This window comes from Abramis brama, assembly GCF_963993115.1.
Source record: "Abramis brama genome assembly, chromosome: 16".
Lineage (NCBI taxonomy): Eukaryota > Metazoa > Chordata > Actinopteri > Cypriniformes > Leuciscidae > Abramis > Abramis brama.
Window position 1 is genome coordinate 13,394,366 of NC_139978.1, and position 23,040 is coordinate 13,417,405.

A 23,040-nucleotide genomic window follows, 5' to 3' on the forward strand; every position below is an offset into this window, starting at 1 on the left:
AGACCCAAAAGGGCAACTATGGCAAATATACCAGGGCACTACATATAAGGCACCTGAAGACCCGTAAAAGCAGTGACTTCAAAATACACTGAAATGTCTCAAAAGCAGTAGAAAATAATCAGATGGCTTCCAGACTCACTGGATGGTATCACTGTCAGATTCAACAGTGGCACAGGAATAATTATTTCATAATGTCTCAGAAAGCAGTGATAAAGGAGCAGTCAGTAACTTCAAAAGGATATCTATCTTCAAAAGTTGTTTATTACTTAAACAGTAGCAAAAGGATGGAAAATACTATTAGGCTGTAATGATACTGTAGATATGAGATTAGGTATGAACCCAGGTGCGGGAGCTTTACTCAAAGAGTGCAGGACAACTGGGCAAACACGATACAGTCTTTGGAATAGTTCATAAGTTTAACATAGGCATGTCCAGGAGATTCTCAAAAGTCAACTCAGCATTCATCCATAACAGCCATCAAGGTAATTTCAGGATCCAGTGGGTGAAGACATAAACCAAAACTCAGGACAGGTAAGTATTCACTGGTAAGCCTCAAATTTCTTCACAAGCAGGGATAACGAAAATCTCAAATGAGAAATGAAACTCAAACAGAAATGTATACTCAGTACAACTGAAATGGAGAACTGAACATAACTATAATGTGTAACATAGAAACATAGAAAACACGTATCTGAAGTCCAATCTTAGACACAAATAACATCCAGGAAAACGCAAGATGAAGAGTCCTTCCATGAGTGCACAGAGAGTAAGTATTTACAACATTCAAGCCAGACACAGACTGATTGTCACTGCAGTATTTTTTAAAGCACACCAAATGCTCCACTAACAAGCATCATGTGTTGCTCTTTAATGCTCTGGGAAGCGCAAGCAAGCAAACAAGGTAGACGGCAGAGCAAAGTCCTGAGTGCACATGTGACAGGCAATGTCGGTGAAAGAATAAATGTTAATCTATAACTTTTCCACCTAGAACAGACCACAGTGGTCTGTCTGGTTGCCTTCCTGTCTTGGTTGCAGTTGACAGCCGATGGCCGTCTTTCAACCAAGAGAGCACAAACTGTATTATTATTTTAAATTGTTATAATATTTCATAATATTACTGTTTTTACTGTATTTTGGAGTGCAGGCTTTTTTTGAGCAGAAGATACTTTTGAACTTTAGTGTACATCCAACAGAATGATTCTAGCTTTATTTACCAATGTAGTATTTACCCTAAAAACAACTGGATGATTGATGTGACACTGTGATAATACTGTTTGTTCCAAAAGACTTGATTAAATGCATGAAACTAGTTTATTAGATATTAAACATATAAATTGTGACAAAACAGGCTGTCAGTCAGTCTGTGTGTTGGTGGGGATTTTTCAACGATTTCAGTATATACAATTTTTACATAGTTACGTCCAGTAGGTGGCAGCAAAGGACTGTTATGAGTGAGTAAGTCAGTCAGCAGACTATTCAACCATTTCAGTGAAAAAGTATATTATATGTATATGCATATAATAGCCTATTATATATATATATATATATATATATATATGGAACCTATTTCAAGGTTTGCGTTCTCGAGCCACCAGGCACCTAAATGAATAACTAATGATCTTTGCAACGTGAATCGATCAAAACTAACTTTAGCTGGACAATAACTTTATCCTAGAGCTGCTGTAAAGCCAAAACCATCTCTGTTACTTTAATTTCCTATTATCACTGTAAAGCTGCTTTGAAACAATCCATATTGTTAAAATCACTATATAAATGAAGGTGACTTGACTTGACTATATTCTGGGTTAAAGGAAAAGACACCCATCCTTCAACAGCCACATGTGAGCATCTGTTATCAAGACTATCAAGTCCAGTTTTGCCACAGGCACTAATCTATCAGAAAAGATCATTTCTGGCACCGGCCCTCTGTGTCTCTCTAAGAAGCTTAGCCTGAAACATTGACTCTTGGAATGGTTTTGCTTGTAATCCGCGTCATCAGATATTCCTGACCGCAAAAAAAGATCAAGGTTTTGTTTTGCCTGTGGGATAAAAACCGATGCTTGGCTAAAATCAAGCCAGCAGGTGAAATGAAATCCAGTCGAGCTATTTCTTTAAATCTGCACTGTAAAAAATGATTCTGCATTTTAGTTGTTTCAATGTAATTTTGTAAGTTGATACAACTTGTGGTTTCTGAATTTGTTAATTCAACTTAACATGTTAAGTTTTCACTGTCTCAACTAGTCTGCAAGTTGACATAACTAGAGTATTTGCCGCCTCAACTTAAAAACATATGCTGAACCAGTAAGGTTAGTTCTCATTATTTATCGCGAGATGAGATCACGTGAAGCGCGAAACAAACAGGTCTCTCGCCTTGACTCCTTCATCGGCCATTGCTGGAGAGTTTATCGCAGATGATTTAATTCTTCCACTTTCATCAAATATGGTAAGTAAATATTCGTTAATATGATGTAATAACTTGTAAAATGACATATGAAGTAATCATCCATGTATTGTTCAATATCAACGTTTTTAGACCGTTGCTAATCCAGTTTTGCCAGTCTAACGTTACGTAGGCTAATATATATATATATATATATATATATATATATATTAGCCTACGTAACGTTAAACTGGCAAAACTGGATTAGCAACGGTCTAAAAACGTTGATATCCTGTCATTAATATTCTGCTTCAGTCTAACGTTACGTAGGCTAATATATATATATATATATATATATATATATATATATATATATATATATATTAGCCTACGTAACGTTAAACTGGCAAAACTGGCATAGCCGTGCTGAATATATATTATGTGAGAGAGACTGATAGCCTAGAGAGCGGGAAATGCATGTCGTGAAAAATAACGCATTTCTACCATATTTGTTCACTCTCATGTTCAAGTTATTTGCGCCAAAATCAGCAAGTCTAATCACCATTCAGGCAAAGCAGCGTCGACGCGTGAGTAACGTTACGACAACAACGACCTGACAAATAATGTAACGTTAATTTAATGTAAAACTGTGTGAGTGGTGCGGAAAAGTTGTTGTACAGCTGTCTAGTTTTACTTATTAAATGTCGAACTTAAAAGACTGTGGTCAGTTATGTTTAGTTTATTGTGGGAGATTATGTAACTATAGCAACCGCTTAACCATCGCAGTGTTTTCCCCAGAACTAGTGAAATGCTTAGCAGCTAATACTGTCCTAATAAGGTCTTAATAGTAATGTCAATAAATATATATCCACAAATTTGGTGATAAACCATTATTGATCTAGTCTTGATCTTGATTGTGTATGTGCACTCGGTTTATTAAATGTTAGTTGACTTAATTGTTCTTTTCTTTTACCCTTGACCAATAAAGTGGAGCAGCAAGTTCTGTTTTTTCAAGACAACCAATGAACGCATTGTCAGAAGGCACTACAAGCTGAAGCACTGTCATCGTGTAAGTAACTGTCTGCTTCCCTGCATCTATAAAGACTGTGTGTGTTCATTTAGAACTGAGTTTGCTCTAAAAAAAAACATTTGTCCAGGGACCATACACAATCTGTCCGGTTCTGTGCTGCAGCTTTTACGTTGAACTGTGATCTTTATGCTTTCTCAGAGACCTGTGGCATTACAGGCAGACAGGAGAGTTAAAAAAGGATCCTCCAGTATCTGATATGGAAAAAGAGGTGGCCGGTTCTTTTTTTGTGAGAGACAGGTAAAGTCCTACACTGCTGAAAATGGTGTTTAGATGAATATGTAGATATATTATTTTGCAGTGTTGTTTAACATGCTGCTGTTATGTTTGTGTCATTTAATATTAGTTTAGATCAGTGCAGAATTCAACATGCTTATTTCACTGGACCTGAGCAAGTCCTTTTATGAGGGTCTTGACTGGCATCTACCAAAACTGTTGTGTCTACCGTTCAAGCACTTTGCTGACATTGCTGAAATGAGGACCATAATCCACAGCCTAGATAAGAATGTAAGTACATATATTTCTACTGTACTTTTTCCATAAACATTATGGGCACTTCCTTTCTTGCCATTTCTGTTGTCGTGCATATTTTTTTATTAGTGCTGCAAAATATTGAAGAAAAAAGTAATATGTCATATGCGGCCGATAATATGCGTATTAAAAATAAATTAAAATTAGTCACCTTCTAGTCAATCATTTTATAATGACATATTAAGTTTTATCTTTGATAATCAAAATTACATTTTGGAAGAAAAAAGTCCCCTGTGAAATCAATTTCTTTAGGCCTTAAAATATTGTAGCTTGATTGTAACATTTTATAATGCTTCATTTAGTGTACAGATGCAAAATGCCTCCGTTTATTCACAGTGTATAGTATTTGACCTAAGTCTCTCAGTTTAAAGGTTTTTTACAGGATAGTTCGTTAAAAAATTAAAGTTCTCTCATCAATTACTCGCCCTCATATTGTTCCAAGCCTGCAAGACCTTTAATCTTCTTCGGAACACTAAATAAGACTTGGTGTACTCATGTTGTGTTTAAGTGGTTGAGCTTCAGTGTTGTATGTGTGAAAGCACATTTTGAAGTTTGTCATTTTTTTAATACCGCACACAGATTCCGAAGAAGATATGATCGGGGCATGACTCTTGGAATCATCGCAGTGGTGGAAGATGTGATAGACCCAATTCCATGCAACTCTAGTGATGTGGCCCTTGTAATCGAGGAAGCAGTTGTTCTGCGAGGATTTGGTGACATACAAATGACATTGCTTTATGCTCTCAACATAAACTACCCCAGAAAACACCTCAGATACACTTTCGAGGTGATTCATGAACATTGGAGCTGATACCTGCAGTGCAAGAGTGCACTCTCTTAAAAATACATTGTTGAATTAAAGATGTTGTTGAGGTAAGGTATGTATTTCTATAAAGAGCCTGTGTTTTCATATGTATTTTTTTGTTTACCCATGTTTTTACAAGTTCTCTGCGTCAAGGGCCTGACATCATTTTCATTGTTTAACTTTGTTTAATTTTACTTGGCTAAAACATATATTAAGATTTCATGTGGTTTAAAGTTATTTCACAGTTAAAGAGGTATTATTAATGTGAAAAATCTTAAAGTGTTAGTTTAACCTAAATTAAAATTATTTTGTTAGATGTTAGATCTCATGTTGCTCCAAACCTAAAAGACCTTTGTTTATCTTTGAAACATAAATTAAGATATTTTTTTAAATGAAATCTTTGATCTTTCTGTCCCTCCTTTGACATCCTACTCAACTAGCACTTTCAAGGTCCAGAAAAGACATCCTTAAAGTAATCCAAGTGACGTCAGTGGTTTATATATTTGTTTACATGCAGCAGTGTCAGCTTTCGCGTCGACACAATAATCATGTGCTGCTATGTTCTTGTAAACATTTGATGGAGAAAACTATTTGATAAATAAAATGGAATGAAACACTGACAATGCTTCATAAAACTTAGGTTAAACCACTGGAGTCACTTGGATTACTTTAAGGATGTCTTTTCTGGACCTTGAAAGTGCTAGTTGCTTAGGCTGTCAAAGGAGGGACAGAAAGCTCACCGATTTTATTAAAAAGATCTTCATTTTTCTACCAACAATGGAAAGTATTAACAGGTATTAACAGGTGAGCAACTTTTTTTTTGTGTGAACTGAGACTTTAAGATTTTTCACATAAATATACCCCCTTAACTGTGAAATAACTTTAAAACACATGAAATCTTAATATATGTTTTAGCCAAGTAAAATTAAAAAAAATTAAGCAATGAGAATGCATGTCAGGCCATCAATGCTGAAAACTTGTACAAACATGAAAAAAATCCCACATTTTTCAAATACATTTTTATCTTTAAACTTCATGCAATTGTGATATAATTGTATTCCTTTGAATATGTTAACAGTTTGTTCTTAACATTTATTGATTTGTAAGGAACAATAAAACCATTTGTATGGAAAAATCTGTTATTTATTTGGTTGAGTGTGCTATATTGCAAGTTGAGAAAATATGCTAAATTAAGTTCAATGAACATACACTTTAGTACAGATAACTTGAAAATGTAAGTTATCGTATTTCAACTAATATTTAGAAGTCCAGGTAACTTGAACATGTAAGTTATTGTATTTCAACTAATCTTTACAAGTCCAGGTAACTTGAAAATGTAAGTTATCGTATTTCAACTAATATTTAGAAGTCCAGGTAACTTGAACATGTAAGTTATTGTATTTCAACTAATCTTTACAAGTCCAGGTAACTTGAAAATGTAAGTTATCGTATTTCAACTAATATTTAGAAGTCCAGGTAACTTGAAAATGTAAGTTATTGTATTTCAACTAATCTTTACAAGTCCAGGTAACTTGAAATAAGTTGTTGGCTCAACTATTTTAACTATGTCAACTAAACTTTTTAAGTTGAACATACTTAGTAGATTAAGTCAATAAAACTTAACTGAGTCAAAGCAAAAAAATAACTAAAAAATGTAAGTTGAGTGAACAAATTTTTTTTTACAGTGTGAGAACTACACACTATCTCTGCGAAACAGTCCATTGAATGTATTAGCAAAAACTATTTGCATACAGATATTTGCATATCGGTCACAGCATTTGATTGAATTGAATCCGCATGATTTTGATCAATTAATGAGTTGAGATTTTCTGAATTATATGAATTGCAACGGATCATCATTCAGAACATTAGCCAGCAGGTGGCGCTCTTTGAAAGTATTATATATGATTTTGGCTAGAGGGTGATCAAAGGACTCAGCACACAAAGAGGATAATGGAACAGACAACCAGGCAGTGGAGGATTTGAATGTTCACAGACATTGAGGCCCAGTACACAAAATGTCATATAAACAAGTAAAGGGATCAGATATCAATCATCTCATAACTGAGTTCAATGCTTTGATGCATTCTGTAAAAGAATTGTCAAAGAAATACCTATATTATACATAGCAGGCTACTTTTTGCAGACGTTATTTCCCAAGAAAAAGATCCATTTCATTGACCAATAGTGAATGAAATGGGGTAAGCTGTCACCAATCATTATATAGGCTAGGTATACTGTATATATAATAGGCTACTGTATATAATTTTTCGTCTTGAGTAAGGATTCCAATGTTAAAATGAAATATTATAATACTATATTACTATATGTAATAATAGGCCTATATTTATGCAATTTATTGTGTGACACTGTGATATTCTCTGGAGTCACTTTCACAGAGAGAGAGAGAGAGAGAGAGAGAGGTTGACTGGAGCTGATTGGTATTCTGTGCGCGTGCGGATGCGCTGCAGTTTTCCTCAGCTCGAGCAGCACTCCGTCGGTCAGCTGATGCGCTAAATGACCCCATGCGCGCGCTAATATGGGGTTTGTGCGCGAGGGAATTCCATTCAGTGATAGTACCTCTGGGACACTCGCTGTCCTCGTGGATGCTGCTGCTGCTGCATACGCACTTACAATAGACCTGCCCACATACACACTTACTACTACAAAAACATGCTTCTTATATTTTTATTCTAAAATTCTATCATGGTTATTTGTTACCGTTTACATCTAGCTACCACACAACAACCCTCCATGAGCTAAGACAGTATAGGCTATAGCTCTATATTCGCTCTACAGATATCAAATGCGTAAAATCATGCTGCTTGAATCTTAAAATAATCTGAGGAGCAGTGAAGGCTGGCCAAAAAAAGAAATAGCATGTAGAGCCTACTAGCAAGAGTAGGCTAAAAGAATAGGGCAAATATAATTCAAATAGAATAGAATAGAATTTTCGGACACTTCATTGCATGTTACCATATTCAATTAGTAGTGAAAATGTATTAGGCTAGCCAGGCTAATATGCATTTAATGTTTTTTTTTTTTTTAACCTACTTAAATAGGCAATTTTGTATGCTATATAATTTCATAATTTCATAATGTTTAAAGTGCTGCCAAATGTAACCTACTGGCGGATCTAGCCTACCTGAGTGGCAGCATGCGCACTAAAACGATTATTGCCACCACATCTGCCAACTCTTTTTTTTTTTTTTTTAAAGATGTTCTTCCTTTTCACAATGGAGCCCAATGTAGTCGGCTTCGTTAACAAATGACTCTGATTCTTTTTGGTGAGTCAAAATCATAGTGCACACCAATTCACAAACAATGAATTGTTCCTTCTGTTGGTTCGTGAATCTGAAATAGCTAACTGTTACTGCTTTTCGGAATTCGGCTGACTCAGAAGTCCTCTGAGAAATCTAACCGGATAGTTTGTTTGAGATTTCGGTATTATTTTTCTAATATTTTTATTTATTTATTCTTCCTCGTTTTATTTTGATATTTGTCGAGTAGGCTACGTCACCATGTTCTCGTGGCGCGCGGATTCTTTCATCATTGATAAACAGACCTTTGCATCTGACGAAAAAAATAAATAGAATGAAATCATTAAGAAGATCCCAATAACGGAAAACTATAATGGCAGAGTTTGATAAGAATCTATATTTCATTAACTAGTTTAAAACATCTAAAAGCCTTTATGTTGGCTTGAAAGAGTCTTCTCAAAATGTAAAAACATTTTAGATAGATAGGCTATGCTAATTGATAAGCGGTTGCTAGGGTGTTCTGTGGTTGCTAAAGTGTTGCTAGGGTATTATGGATGGTTGCTAGTAGGGATGCACCGATCCGATACTCAGTATCGGTATCGGCTCCGATACTGCCATTTTTGCCGGATCGGGTATCGGTCAGACAAGGCCGATCCAAATCCGATATTATGCGTATACTATTCAGTGTTATTGTTAAGCCCCTCAAAAGGCACACAAACATTATAAAGCACCATACGTTTTCGTGCACAACATTATAAGTGTTCTGAAGCCATTATATAGTATATTGTGAGATAGAAATTCATATTTAAGTCGTTAAATTCAAGATCACGTAAACATTTCCCTCAGCTGCGGCTGTCAATCATTCTTCATTCAAACAGCGCGTCGCGTTCGGTTACGACAGTTAACACGATGAAACTCTCTCCAAGGTGATTCAATGTTACTATTATTATACTTTATCTGTAGATAAAGGTCTATGGTTTCGCATCAAACAACTTTATCTTGCTGGACTTTATTGCTGTACCTTAATCATGTTACTTTCTACGGGTGTCTGTTAGATCACAACACTGGAGTAAAGTCATGACATGTTCTTCACGCGCACAGTAACTAAAATTTAAAACTGTTGAAGTAAATGCTGAATAGACTATTGCATAGATAGATAGATACTGTATAATACACTACATCAATATGTATTTTCTTTGTGCTTTAAACTTTAATGCGGACTCGACGCGCTGCGCGCTGTGACTCATGTTGCTTCAAGCGCATCATTCTGCGCGTGATGCGCATAAGCGCTTTGTGAGCCTTATATCATAATACAGTGACGCAGTGAAAGATTATTAAAAGCCGTTTTTGTTCTGTCCTATCTATCATATGTTGCTACCTCATTAAACAGCTGTGCTATACATTTAAAAAATGTCTCAACTTTATAGTAGGCTATATATAAAATAATTGATATTTTTGATTTGTTATCTTATTTTTCATGAATGTATTTTACAACAATACAAAGAGCAATGTGTAAAGTTTTACCAGATTTAGTGTTACACTTATTGTCTCTAATTTGTTCCCCACTAAACGTTTTTTTTCACAAAACGTTCAGATTTTATACAATTATTGTGCACTCGTGATTTTTCTAGACTAAAATTTACTGCTGAATTATCCACTAATCTAGTTTATAATTGCATTTATGTCAGATTATGATCATATATTTTTTGTTGTTGTTGTTTTTCTTTATAATGAAGTTGTCTGTATAATTTAGATTGTGTTTAACACACAAAAAAGTGATAATCAGTTCAACACAGAGTTATAGAAATTCTACTTGAAAAAAAAAAAAAAAAACTGTGCCGGGATCGGTATCGGATCGGTATCGTCGATATTCAGAATTTTTGGTATCGGATCGGATCGATTCTGAAAAAATGGTATCGTTGCATCCCTAGTTGCTAGGATGTTGCTAAGAATACTTGCCACACACCCTATAAATAATTTTCTAGATCTGCCCCTGATTGACAAGTGTTTATGGCAGGCTAAACTTTTATTTGTTGCCATTTCTATTGAAGCATGTATGATGTCAAGACATTTGTAATTGCACATTTGTAATGATGAATCTGCCATTTAGTACATTTAAAATATAGTTACTTCAGATAGAACATCTAAGTTATAATCAAGCACTTTACATGTGCTTTGTTAGTCAACATCATTAGTGTACTTAAAGCATGAAAGCATAAAGATTTTAAATCATGATTTAGCCTAAAATGCACTTTAAAGCAAAACTTTTAATTTGACAGCCTACGTGCAAAGTGTATTTTGAAAAAAAGTGTACTTAAGTGTGCTAAGAAAAATATTCATGAAACAGTGCTCTCTTTAAGTTTACTTAAGTGGCCTTTTATTTCATTATTTTTATAGTATCTGCAAGTACAGGTTTTTTTAAAAAAAATATAGCCTACTTTTAGGATTCTAGTAGGAGCACCAGCACAAAAACATCCAAAACACATGTCGGTGACTAGCAATGCCGACGTTTTCAACTGGAATAAGAGAGTCACAGTGAGGTAAAGAGATATACACACAAACTCTCATCCATCCAGCAGATTATGCTTGTGTTGCTGAGAGGATTGCTAGACAGAATGGATTACAACATTTATGTTTTTCCCCTTGTTTTTTTCTCTGTTTCCCAAAACTGCTTAAATGATTTTGTAAAAAATGGAGGGAGGGAGAGAGAGAGTCAAATCAAATGGCTAAAGCAAAGAAGAGATCAGGTTTTGGGCCCCTGTGGTGTTTGGATTTGTGCTCTTGAGTCACAAATAATTCATGTCGGCTGGACAGCCATCCATACCAGATGTGCGTGAGGGATAGTGTGACAACACTGTTATTATGCAGCTTTTTTTTAACTCCAGACATAAAGATCAGTGATATTTAAAATAGTTGCTTTGAGCTTTCAATCATATCCTCTTTAGATTTTAATCATATCCTCTTTTAATTTTCCTCATTTTGCCTGACAGAAATCTTCAGGGAAGTTTCTGTTCATGAAATGAATCTGAATGTCTGATACTTTTAAAACATACTTTTTCACCTTTATCTGGTATGAGTACAAAATTTTAAAAGCAGTTACTGTAAACCTATCTCACCTTCTGCACTGTATTATTTAAGCCAGTTTTATTCATTTTGAATTAAATGTTTTATTTATTTATTTAATGGTCTGAAATTATTTTAAAACAGATCAGGCTAGTTCCGGACCTTCATGCTGACTGGTCAAAAGTCACAGTAAAGACATGTTTAATGTCACAAATATTTATATTTCAAATCAATGCTGTTATTTTGAACTTTCTATACATCAAATAATCCTGAAAAAATGTATATATAAAATATTAAGCAGCACAATTGTTTTGAGTGTTTTGAGAATGATTTCTGAAGGATCATGTGACACCAAAGAAATACTGAAGATTCAGCTTTGCCATTACATGAATCAATTCTTTTTTTTAAATATATTAAAATAGAAAACAGTTCATTTAAATTGTAATAATATTTTACACAATAGTATATTACTGTTTTTACTGTACCAATTTTATTTGGTGAGCACAAGACTTATTTTAAAAACATAAGAAATCTTACAAGACTCCAAACTTTTGAATGGTAGAGTATACTTTCCATATGTATAATTTGTAATTAAAAAAGCTAAATCCAGTCAAATTCTCCGAAACATCTAGTACATTATTGTTTTAGAGTTTTTAAAGTTCAGTTGATGTCAAGCTCATTTGGGTGGGCAGTGAAAGTTTCTACCATAAAACTGCAAATAAACGCACAATAAGCACAAATATACAAAGCTCTAGAAAATAAACAGAATGGACATGTGTTGTAGCCTTAAAGTCCCCCTGTGGTGAAAATCAAGCTTTTGATTTTGTTTATATGTCTATGTGGTGTTTTTAATATGCTTTCAGACAAATTCATGAGTCAACTCCATTGCTGAATATTTTTTCGGTTTGAAATCGCTGGTGTTTCTGATGTCACAAACTACCTTGTAACCAATCAGGTCAGCGTGTGATCGTCAGCTAGTGGATCTCTGAGTGGTGCGAGTGAGTGGAGGCGGGGCTAATTTGCATATTCATAGAACCTCATATACTGAATGAGGCATGTGTGTACAGTTACATTCAAGCTATTTTAAGGCATGAATAATTTTTTTTCAAGGAAAAATCTTTTAAATGTGTCATTCTGATCAAAGATGAGTTTTAAGGGATACAATTATTGACTACAGGGGGACTTCAAATGCAGAGGTGTGTGTTTGTGCATGTGGAGAGGTGTGAAGTCGTGGTGCAGTGTTCATGGGTCATGAATGATTCATTTTAAAAGGCCCCTGGCGGTGTCCTCCATAAAGATCTGCATGGCTTGAGGGGAAGTCAGTCCTCCTCAGCTCGCCCGTGTCGGCCCTGAGGCTGCGGTGGCTATCTTTTGAAATGCCTCCCCACCCATTCAAAGTGAAGCCCATGCTCTGTTACCGAATGCCTTATAGTAACTGTTCTGCCATGTGTTCATCAGTGATGTGGATGGTATAATTTTGCAAGCATAAGACCCTGTGACAGCCACGGTAACTAATGTGTGTTCTTGCACTGCAGCAGTTCCAGATGATAGATGCAGTTCACCTTTATACACATGTGCCTGGACCTGTCAGCTCATTCTTACTGAGTGAGGGGAATCTGACAGAGATGGAGGGCTTTTGGATGAATGCTGCATCAACAGTCTTCCCACTACTATGAGGTGAATTCAATTGCATCGCGTTTTGCAACACGTAGTATTTAAGCTCAAAATCCTGCTAAATGGACTAAATTAGCACATCACAGTATTCAAATCAATTATTTTTCAGTGATTATACACACGCCTCTCTCTTTATTCAGATAGATGTAAAAAACTTCATTATAACTGCAGAAAGCTATTTGAAATTACATTTCAAAGTACACTGAAGTGTAGTTCTTTTTTTAAAGATTAGATTAAGCTAGCATTCTATGCTATCAGTATGCTAAGCTAGTACGCGGAGTAGCTAGCTTGCAAAACACAAGCTAAAAAAACATAAACAATGAGAAATGTTTACTTTCCTGATCTGTAGCTTTAGAAATACTATTAACATAATTTCATACACATGGTTGTTTAACATGGTTCAAACCACATGCATCATAAAGGAATTATGATTTAATCAGGCTCTGAATATTGTACCCAAAGTTATTCGAGCCAGCGGATGCACTCGAATCAAAGGGCACACCAAATTGTTTTTTTAACCAGATTTTGGCAAGAAGAATGTCCGTTCAGCTGCAGATCATGGTCAGTGTGAACGCCTTGCCCTGCAGCCCTCATGTTTTGCACCTTGTAAAGTGAATATTTATGGCCATTAATTAAAGTGTGTTCCTATAGATTTTACTTGCTTTATTTATGAGTACTTGCCACCCATTGTGATTAAGGGTGTTAATTTATCTTTGTGATTATGCCAGTCTGAACACATCTGAATCAAAACATACATTAAATAGCTTTAGTGATGTTTTGTTTATAAATGCTAATTTAAACGGTTGTTAATGAACCTTTTTTTTATTTATTATACTGAATAATGAGAATTTGCTAGGAGCTGTTTCGCCTGACAAGAGTGAGCAAGCATTGTATTGCTGTTGCCACTATTCTCACAGACTCTCACACACACACACACGCACACGCACACACACACACAGAGTCAGTGGGATTTTCTGCAGTGATGCAATGGGTATAATCTTTACAGGATCATTATAAGGTTGCATGATATACATGGGCATATGTGCAATTCATATGAATTACAGGATCCGTAAAGACTACCAGCCTTCGTGGTAATGACATAAAAATTCACAAATGAGGCATACAACATTCACATGCAATATTCATGCTCAACGTGACTGCAGTAGAGAGGAAGAAAAAAAGTGGTCCTTATCCTAATTCAGGATCTTCAATCACTTTTTTGCCTTCACTATTTTATTTCAAATTAACTAAACCTGCAAGCTGGCAACTTGATTTTTAAAAGTATGTACATATGTACATATATATGTATATATATATATTCTATATTGTCTCTCATTTTATTGAGATTATAAAACTGCATGCATCACAATTATATAAAAATATGTGCAGTACCTTCAAAACATTATTTATGCCTGACCTAACTAAATAACTTGTTTTTGTGTGTAATCCAATATACAGTATTCAGGTTGTTTCAGTAATATTAATGCTATTTCTGACTTGAATTGAAGTATTTAATTTTGAAATTTCATGATAACATTGTTACAGTGCACACTGCAGGACATGCCTTGTGAAAAGAAGTTATCTTAATAGAATAGAGTGTTCACTTGTAGTGTACTTGAAAGTCTTAAAAGTATATTTAAAAAAAAAAAAAACTACTTTCAGATAATATAAAGTTAATGATAAAAGGCCACTTAAGTGTGCTTGAAATACACTTACATGACTGTTTCTTAACACACTTAAGTACACTTTTAAAAATTGTACTTTGCCATGTCAAATTAAAAGTTTCACTTAAAAGAACATTGTAAATCAGGGCAGGATGCCCAATCCTGTTCCTGGAGATGAAGTTCAACCCTGAAAAACACAACTGAACCATCTAATTAAAGGTACAATATGTAATAATTTTGTATCAAAATATCCAAAAATCACTTGCACAGTGTTATATATTTCTTTCTATTGTGTACTTATATTATCCTAAATGTTTCCAAGAATTTGTAAATTCAGAGAAATTCAAAATTTTAAATAAATCCCTTGTCACTTGTCGCCTGTCAATGATGTAATATCCACGTTATCCCTGGTTTTCGCTTGTACTGCCATAGTAACCATGGCGACAGATGTGGACAACTGCGTTACGTCTAGCGACACGCTCACGCTGTTGTTGTCTCGTTCAAACATTATGGACCATGGCAAGCAGACTTTGGGACAAAAAGAGAAATAAAACGAGGATCAATATCAGCGTGGCGTTTTCAAGATGCCGAGAGCTCCACGTTCGCGACAAACTTCAACTTGACAGAGCTTCACGACTTGACATGACTCTTTTGCATGCACTTTATTAGACAGGTGAGCAAATGTACATAAAACAAATCAATGTTATATAGCTCAACATGATGAAATGTTAGAATATGATCAGTATGTTATTCTAATGTTGATCGAGCTTACTGCTAGTCTCATACAGTCAACAAACTAACACATAGAATAACATTATAACTTTCAACACACTCAAATGCAGTTTAGTATGATAGTGTAGACCAAGTGAAACAGCGCTGCGTTACCTCACAATTTTAATTTGTTACATAAACTGACCAGTTTGAGTATTAATGCAGCACTTGCGGTTAGTTCGGTAGAATGAAATGTCCTCATTCCTTTACATCTGCGGGACTCGTGTGTGGCGCTGATATCTGTCTCTCATTTGGAAGACTTTTGTCTTTACACATTAAACTTAAAATGTACACATTAAAATGTACAAATTCACGTCATTTCATGTTTACATGCAAAGCAGGGATTCCACTTTTTTTGTCAGCTGAACCTCTTTGCCCTAATATATTTACTTGAAGTAAGCCATTAGATTTTAAGTTAAGTCAACAATAATAAATAATAATACAATACAATGAAGTTCACGGTTCTCTGATGTTGGTTAATGACTTGCATTAAAAAAAAAATATATATTTTTTTAGTAAATGATTATTTTGATAATATATATTTTAATAAAAAAGTATTTTTATACTTAATTGCTTTTCATTAAACTCACAAACCCCTGCAGTTCCATCACGAACCCCAGTTTGGGAAACCCTGACTTAATATAATATTTAATGCACTTAATGTTGTTGATAACAAAGAACAGAATATATTTTCTTTCTCTTTCTATTTTTATATCAATATGGTACAAGATTATCCTATTCAAGAGTTGGGTCAAAAGTAATCTAAAAAGTAATCAAAAAGTAGTGATGGGACGGTTGATTCCGGGGCTCCGATGCTCTGAAGCAGTTTTCAAAGCACTATTGTATCACACACTGTACTGATGCTTGTATCGAAATGACAATACCACGTGATGGATGACGTTTGAAGCTTCGAACGTCATGCAGCATCGCAAGGTCGGGACAGCTGGTTTGATCAAATTGGCGCTTCGCGACATCATCTGATGCATAAAAAGGGAAATGATTTTCGAGGCAGCATTTTTTAAGTGATTTAACACTACACTTCCCTTTAAAATAAATTATATATTTTTTTTAAAAACAGAACACCCAAAATATTTTTTTCAATTACTTTTACTATAATTATGATCACATACTTGTATATTTTATATTATTGATCAATATGTGAATCCGTTGACCAGGCTACACATGATTTTCAATTTAGATGAGTTTAGATAGAACTGTATTGATTCCACTCTTGTATGTCACAGACTTCCGAAGCTTTGTTTGGTTACATGTTTATTCTGCTCTGCTGTGATTTGTCAGATATGGTGGAGAAAACAAGTGTGACCACCAGATGTCACTAATGCGCATTGTGTTAAAAGCTTAGAGTAATTAACCTTTTTTCGGCACAATTTGATGAAAGCCTCAAATGCTTCAGAAAGCCTCGGTTTCCCATCACTATCAAAAAGTAGTCCGAATACTTTACCTAAAATGAGTAATCTAGATGACATTACTACTTAAAGGTTGTATCAGCGATTTCAGGCCCAAACAAAAACAGTTGGTTTCACCACCACTCAAAACCAAAATAAATATTGTTCCAACCAATCACCGACAGGGGTGGGTGTTGTGAGGTTTTGCGCTCGTGCACGGCTGCCTATGACGGCTGCACGCGAAAACCTCACAACACCCACCCCTGTCGGTGATTGGTTGGAACAATATTTATTTTGGTTTTGAGTGGTGGTGAAACCAACTGTTTTTGTGTGCAGATCTCAGAGCCTAGAGAGATGCGTTTTTATGACGGCATGCTTATGGGGCGGGCAGCTAGCGGATCGTTAGGAAAGATTAGATGAATGTGATCATTTATGTTTGGGCCTGAAATCGCTGATACAACCTTTAATTTTTGTCATGTAATTTGGAATCAGTAACTGACTACAATTTGTAAGTAATCTACCCAGCACTGATTATGAATGTAAAATTACAAATCTATTTAAATACATGACATAGAAGTTTCAATAGAAATGATTAAGTAGCCTATATTTTAGTTTATCATTAATGCTTGTCAGTGTCACAAAGCCTAAGCATTGGTGTAGGCCAAAAACCGGACGATGAAGATGAATACAAAATAAACTTTACAATGAAAGCTAACCATAACCAAACTCAGGACATGCGTTAAAGATAACCAACAAAGAAGCACTGAAACAAGGGAACTTATATACACTGACAAACAAGGAGAACTAATTAGACCACAGCTGAACTATGAATAATCAAATGAGTAACTATGGTGACAAACTAATGAACTAACTCAAGTGGGGAGGCTGTGAAAACAGAAAGCAAAGACAAAACAAAGTCCAAACACAATAGAACTGTGACAGTCAGTGTATTTGGCAGTAAACTTAAACCATATTTCATAATAGAAGTTATTATGAAATTAGTATAATGATGTACTTAAGCCCCAAGTAAGTGGGTCAAAAAGGCAACTAATTGCATATAATATAAATGTATACTATAATACGTTCTAATTTAATTACAGTTAACATGCAAATAAGTGTCCTGAAAGCATTACATCCAGTTCACACTTAAGCATATTCTTTTAAACTATATTATAAACATATATACTGTATATATATACTTTTTTCAGAAGGGATGTTTGCTTCCCAAAAGTTCCGGTCAAATGCCCATTTAAATGTGAGATGTCACACTTGCTGGTGTGTTAGTCAACATAAGGACCTAATAAGTAACCAAGGGACTAAACTACAAGAAACAGAAACACAGAAACGAACAGACAACTAAATTATGCACAATTACATGCAATTAACCCTAAACCAAACCCTAAGTATATAATGCTTAGATAGTTAATTGATATTACACAGTACATAAATGTATAATTACAGTGAAACAAGGACATCTTAAAATAAAGTTTACCCTTATTTTTTAATGTTATTTAATGTACATTATGATAACTACTTTGCTTGTTACATATACATGCAGCATTTCAGTCATTAACAAATTATAAATGTAAGCTAGATTATGTTTATTATATGTCTAGTGATGTATGTTTTTGCTGAAATATAATTAAATAATGACATCTATAAAAAAAAATAAAAAACATCTATTGCGTGTCATTATGTGTGGTGAGTTGGCTCACATGATTTATGTTTCGTGCTGCAGAACTTCCATTAAGGGGACATAGTGAGCATCGATGCTCCCTGGTTTTCACTGTGTATTGTGGGACTTTTTAGGGAGCTAATGCTTCGGTGCACTGGAATAGTTTTGCAATTGAGACAGCTGGCCGACTGCCTGATCAGTGCATGATTTAGTATTTCATGCCTATCCTGAACTGCTGTATGTTATCTATATACTGTATACTTGCATATTATGACTGAGGAAGAACCTGGATGCATTTCTGCACAGGAACTGTTCTTAATTGGTCCCTTAATTTTCATTATTTCTAGTTGCTGTTTTAAGGAATGGCCTTTCACTTCAGGACTTCGGTTCCTACAAAAAAGTATTTTAAATCTCATAGAGACACATTTAGGGTGTTTGTTGGATGTGGACATAATTGTCATCCTGAATATGCCTCAGCTCCCTACTGCATAATTTATTTGCCAGGACTCCTTCCTTCCTTGATCTATTTATAAACACCAGTCTTTGTTCATTACTCAACTCTCTTGCACACACACACACACACACACACACACACACACACAGACACACACACACACACACACACTGTCTTTCTCTAGACATCCAACCTTTCTTTCTTTCTTTAAAAATCACAGGCTGTAATTACCTGTAATTACTAGAGCGCAACAGTGCCCGCCCACTTTTTCAGGGGCCTTGGTTCCCATTCATTTTTCCCATAGGTATTTTTAAAAAGTCTTAATTAAAAGATTATAAGCCACACACTTTGATTTGAAGCAAAAAGTATTTGAAAATCAGACAAAAAGACAAAAGTTCAGGACTGTGTACTTAAAGGCTTTAATGAGGGAACAAACTGCAATCCCATAAGGCATTGTGAATGACATAATAATTGGTGAATGCCCCTTTTCACAAGATGTAACTTTTCACAAGTCTCTGATGTCCCCAGAGTGTGTATGTGAAGTTTTAGCTCAAAATACCCCACAGATCATTTTTTACAGCATGTTAAAATTGTCCCTTTTTGAGGGTGAGCAAAAACGTGTTGTTTTGTGTGTGTCCCTTTAAATGCAAATAAGCTGCTGCTCCCGGCACAGAAGGCGGAGCTTCAAGAGCTTGTGTGTGTTAGCAGCTCCGATTACCTCAGGCAGACAAGCACTAAAATGTCAGAAACGGTTCTGCCTTTTATGTTTAAACTGGAGTCGGACAATGATGGAGAGACTCAAGAAGAAGTGACAACATGTAGAATGCAACAGGATGTTTCTGAATGGTTAGTTGATGAATTTATGTTGCTTATGTGGAGTTAACTATCTTCAAGATTTTGATAGCATATTCTGCATATCGCATATTTAGCATAATATCGCTTGTGTGGGAACTGTTGTAAGATGCCTACAGAGTGACATGCTATTGCATTTGTGTTACGTACTGCATTGCATGTGAAAAGACGGATGCGACAGCTTTGGCAGATTCACAACCACCCCTTTTCAACCACCCGTAAATATTTCAAGTCATCTTTATATAGCGCTTTATAGAAAACAGTTTGTTTCAAAGTGGATGCTGCACACTGGTGGTGGTTGAGGAGAGATCCCCTGACATGATTGTAAAGCGCTTTGGGTGTACAGTAGTACATATGAAAGCGCTATATAAATGCCCGATTCCGATTCTATTCAAAGCAGCTTTAAAGTGATAAACAGGAAAATAACGATTCAATGATTCAAACAGAATTCAACTCTGCTGTAAAGCAGCTCTAAAAAGACAATAGTAAACTGTAAACTGTTCGGCTGAAATCAGTTCATTGTGAATTAATTTTGGTTCAATAACTGTGTAAAGTACAATTATGAAATAAGTCCAATTCAGCGATAAAGCAGCTCTGCAGAAAACAGTGATGTCATCATTCAGCTCAGTTGAGTTCTCATCCAATAGTGTCAGTGCAGTCAAATTAATAATATTGCTGAATACTAAGCAAGCCAGGGAGGCAACAGTGGCAAGGAACCCAAACTTAATCAAGTGACAGAAATGGAGAATGGAAATGGCCAACGAATGAACACGGTGTCATTATGATTCAGGCTGCATCACAGAAGTCAGAAGTCAGATTGTGGATCGGTAGCATTTAAAGCATCTCAGCATATTTAAGTAGTCTCAAGGCGTTATCCGCAGTGCTTCATTGGAGTGGACAGGCTCTACAGAGCTCTTTTTTTCGGCATGATTTGCATATCGTGATTGGTGGTACATATCTTTGCAGAATCATGGGTAATGTGGTTTTGGTAACACTTTATTTTACAGTGTCCTTGTTACACGTCACATGTAGTTACTGTAATAATAACTATAAATTATGCATAATTACTGTACATGCAACTAACCCTAAACCAAGCCCTATTCCTAATCTTAACCCTATAGGAAGTACATGTAGTTAATTATTATTACTAAGTACATATTACTGTCACATCCACCGTCTGTCTTCCTCATCTGTCTCTGCACTACACTCCCCAGAATCCTCCTTGGCGCACACCTACACTCACTCTCCTCTCTCTCCTCTAAGTAGTAATCACCGTCACCTGGATCCCATCACCAGCTCACCTTTATATTCAGCACTCAGTCACTCACTCTTTGTCTGGTCTCGTCTATACACGTCAATACATGTCTATTCATGACACACAGACTCTCTACTTCACCTACCTGCATACTTACCGTCAATCCCGATCTTCTTCAGCCTGTCTTCAGTCCATCTTCAGAGTATCTTCATCATCTGCATCTGCAAGAGAAAGAGAGACTTTGTTATCATTCAGTTAAGCTTCATCCCATCTACTTCCTGTTTACTCACCTTTCACGCTGTGTCCGATCCATTCTGCTATTAAAATATCAAACTTACCATCTTGCCTGCTTTGTTTGTACGAAACCTGACAGAAGACCAGACCCAGATGCAGAATCCTTCAGATCCCAGAACGAGTCAGCTTTCATTATTCTACACAGCCCCGTTCATCATCCGGTTGTGTCCAGCCGAGCCGGCATTTCAGTTCGGGTCCGAAACGCAACTCAAGGAGGATGACTTCTCCGATCTCCCTCCTCTCATCGGCCCAGTTGAATCACAGCCACCAGTCATCTTCACTTCCTCACCCATCCTCATCCAGAACCATATCGAGCATTCAAGTGTCTGTCCAGCTGAACCAGAGCCTGCAAGCGTCTGTCCAGTCGAACCAGAGCCTGCAAGCGTCTGCCCAGTTGAGCCAGAGCCAGCAAGGGTCTTCCCAGTCAATACTGCTCACAGCGACTGCCCAGCCGAGACTGCTTACAGCGACTGCCCCGCTGAGACTGCTCACAGCGACAGCACGAAACCCTCTTCACCGCTGGTTCCGTCCAGCTCAAAGCCCTCTTCACAGCTGGTCCTGCCCAGCTCAAAGCCCTCTTCACCGCTGGTCCCGTCCAGCTCAGAGCCTTCTTCGCCACTGGTCCCGCCCAGCTCAAAGCCTTCTTCATCGCTGGTCCTGTCCAGCTCAAAGCCCTCTTCATCGCTGGTCCTGTCCAGCTCAACGCCCTCTTCGCCGCTGGTCCTGTCCAGCTCAGAGCCCTCTTCACCGCTGGTCCTGTCCAGCTCAGAGCCCTCTTCACCGCTGGTCCCGTCCAGCTCAGAGCCTTCTTCGCCACTGGTCCCGCCCAGCTCAAAGCCTTCTTCATCGCTGGTCCTGTCCAGCTCAACGCCCTCTTCATCGCTGGTCCTGTCCAGCTCAAAGCCCTCTTCATCGCTGGTCCTGTCCAGCTCAACGCCCTCTTCGCCGCTGGTCCTGTCCAGCTCAGAGCCCTCTTCACCGCTGGTCCTGTCCAGCTCAGAGCCCCCTGTCCAGCCCAGAGCCACCTTCGTCACTGGTCCTGTCCAGCTCAGAGCCCTCTTCGCCGCTGGTTCCGCTCAGCTCAGAGCCCTCTTCGCCGCTGGTCCTGTCCAGCCCAGAGCCTCCTTCGTCACTGGTCCTGTCCAGCCCAGAGCCGCTTTCGCCCCCTGCCTCATCCAGCCCAGTGTCAAAGCCTGATCATTTCCCCAAGGAAATTTTGGGAGGGGGCTATAAGTCCTCTCCGCCATGGCCACCCGAAGGGTCCTCTCCGCCATGGCCACCCGAAGGGTCCTCTCCGCCATGGCCACCCGAAGGGAAGTCTCCGCCAAGGCCGCCCGAAGGGAAGTCTCCGCCATGGCCGCCCGAGGGGTGGTCTCCTACTCCGCCATGGCCCCCTGACCAGTCTGCTCCGCAATGGCCGTCTGGACCATCCTGGAGTCCATCCATCTACACCCGGTCCACCTCCCCATCACGGACTCCAGGATGCCCACCCTCCCTCCCGTGTTCTGCTGCCTTCGGCGCGGGTCGCGCCTTGCGGGAGGGGGGAGTAATGTCACATCCACCGTCTGTCTTCCTCATCTGTCTCTGCACTACACTCCCCAGAATCCTCCTTGGCGCACACCTGCACTCACTCTCCTCTCTCTCCTCTAAGTAGTAATCACCGTCACCTGGATCCCATCACCAGCTCACCTTTATATTCAGCACTCAGTCACTCACTCTTTGTCTGGTCTCGTCTATACACATGAATAGACATGTATTTACGACACACAGACTCTCTACTTCACCTACCTGCATACTTACCGTCAATCCCGATCTTCTTCAGCCTGTCTTCAGTCCATCTTCAGAGAATCTTCATCATCTGCATCTGCA

General features: G+C 37.2%; 1 long non-coding RNA gene across 2 annotated transcripts; it reads left to right on the forward strand.

Moving 5' to 3' along the window:
- The first annotated feature begins 2,800 nt into the window (after nt 1-2,800).
- On the forward strand, nt 2,801-6,478 carry LOC311066186. 2 transcript variants are annotated; one of them, XR_014603034.1, is made up of 5 exons: nt 2,801-2,967; nt 3,369-3,449; nt 3,609-3,707; nt 3,814-3,974; nt 4,578-6,478. It is a non-coding gene; the product is annotated as an uncharacterized lncRNA (long non-coding RNA). The 2 variants fall into 2 exon arrangements; XR_014603033.1 differs by having other exon boundaries at nt 2,801-3,449.
- Nucleotides 6,479-23,040: the final 16,562 nt, after the last annotated feature.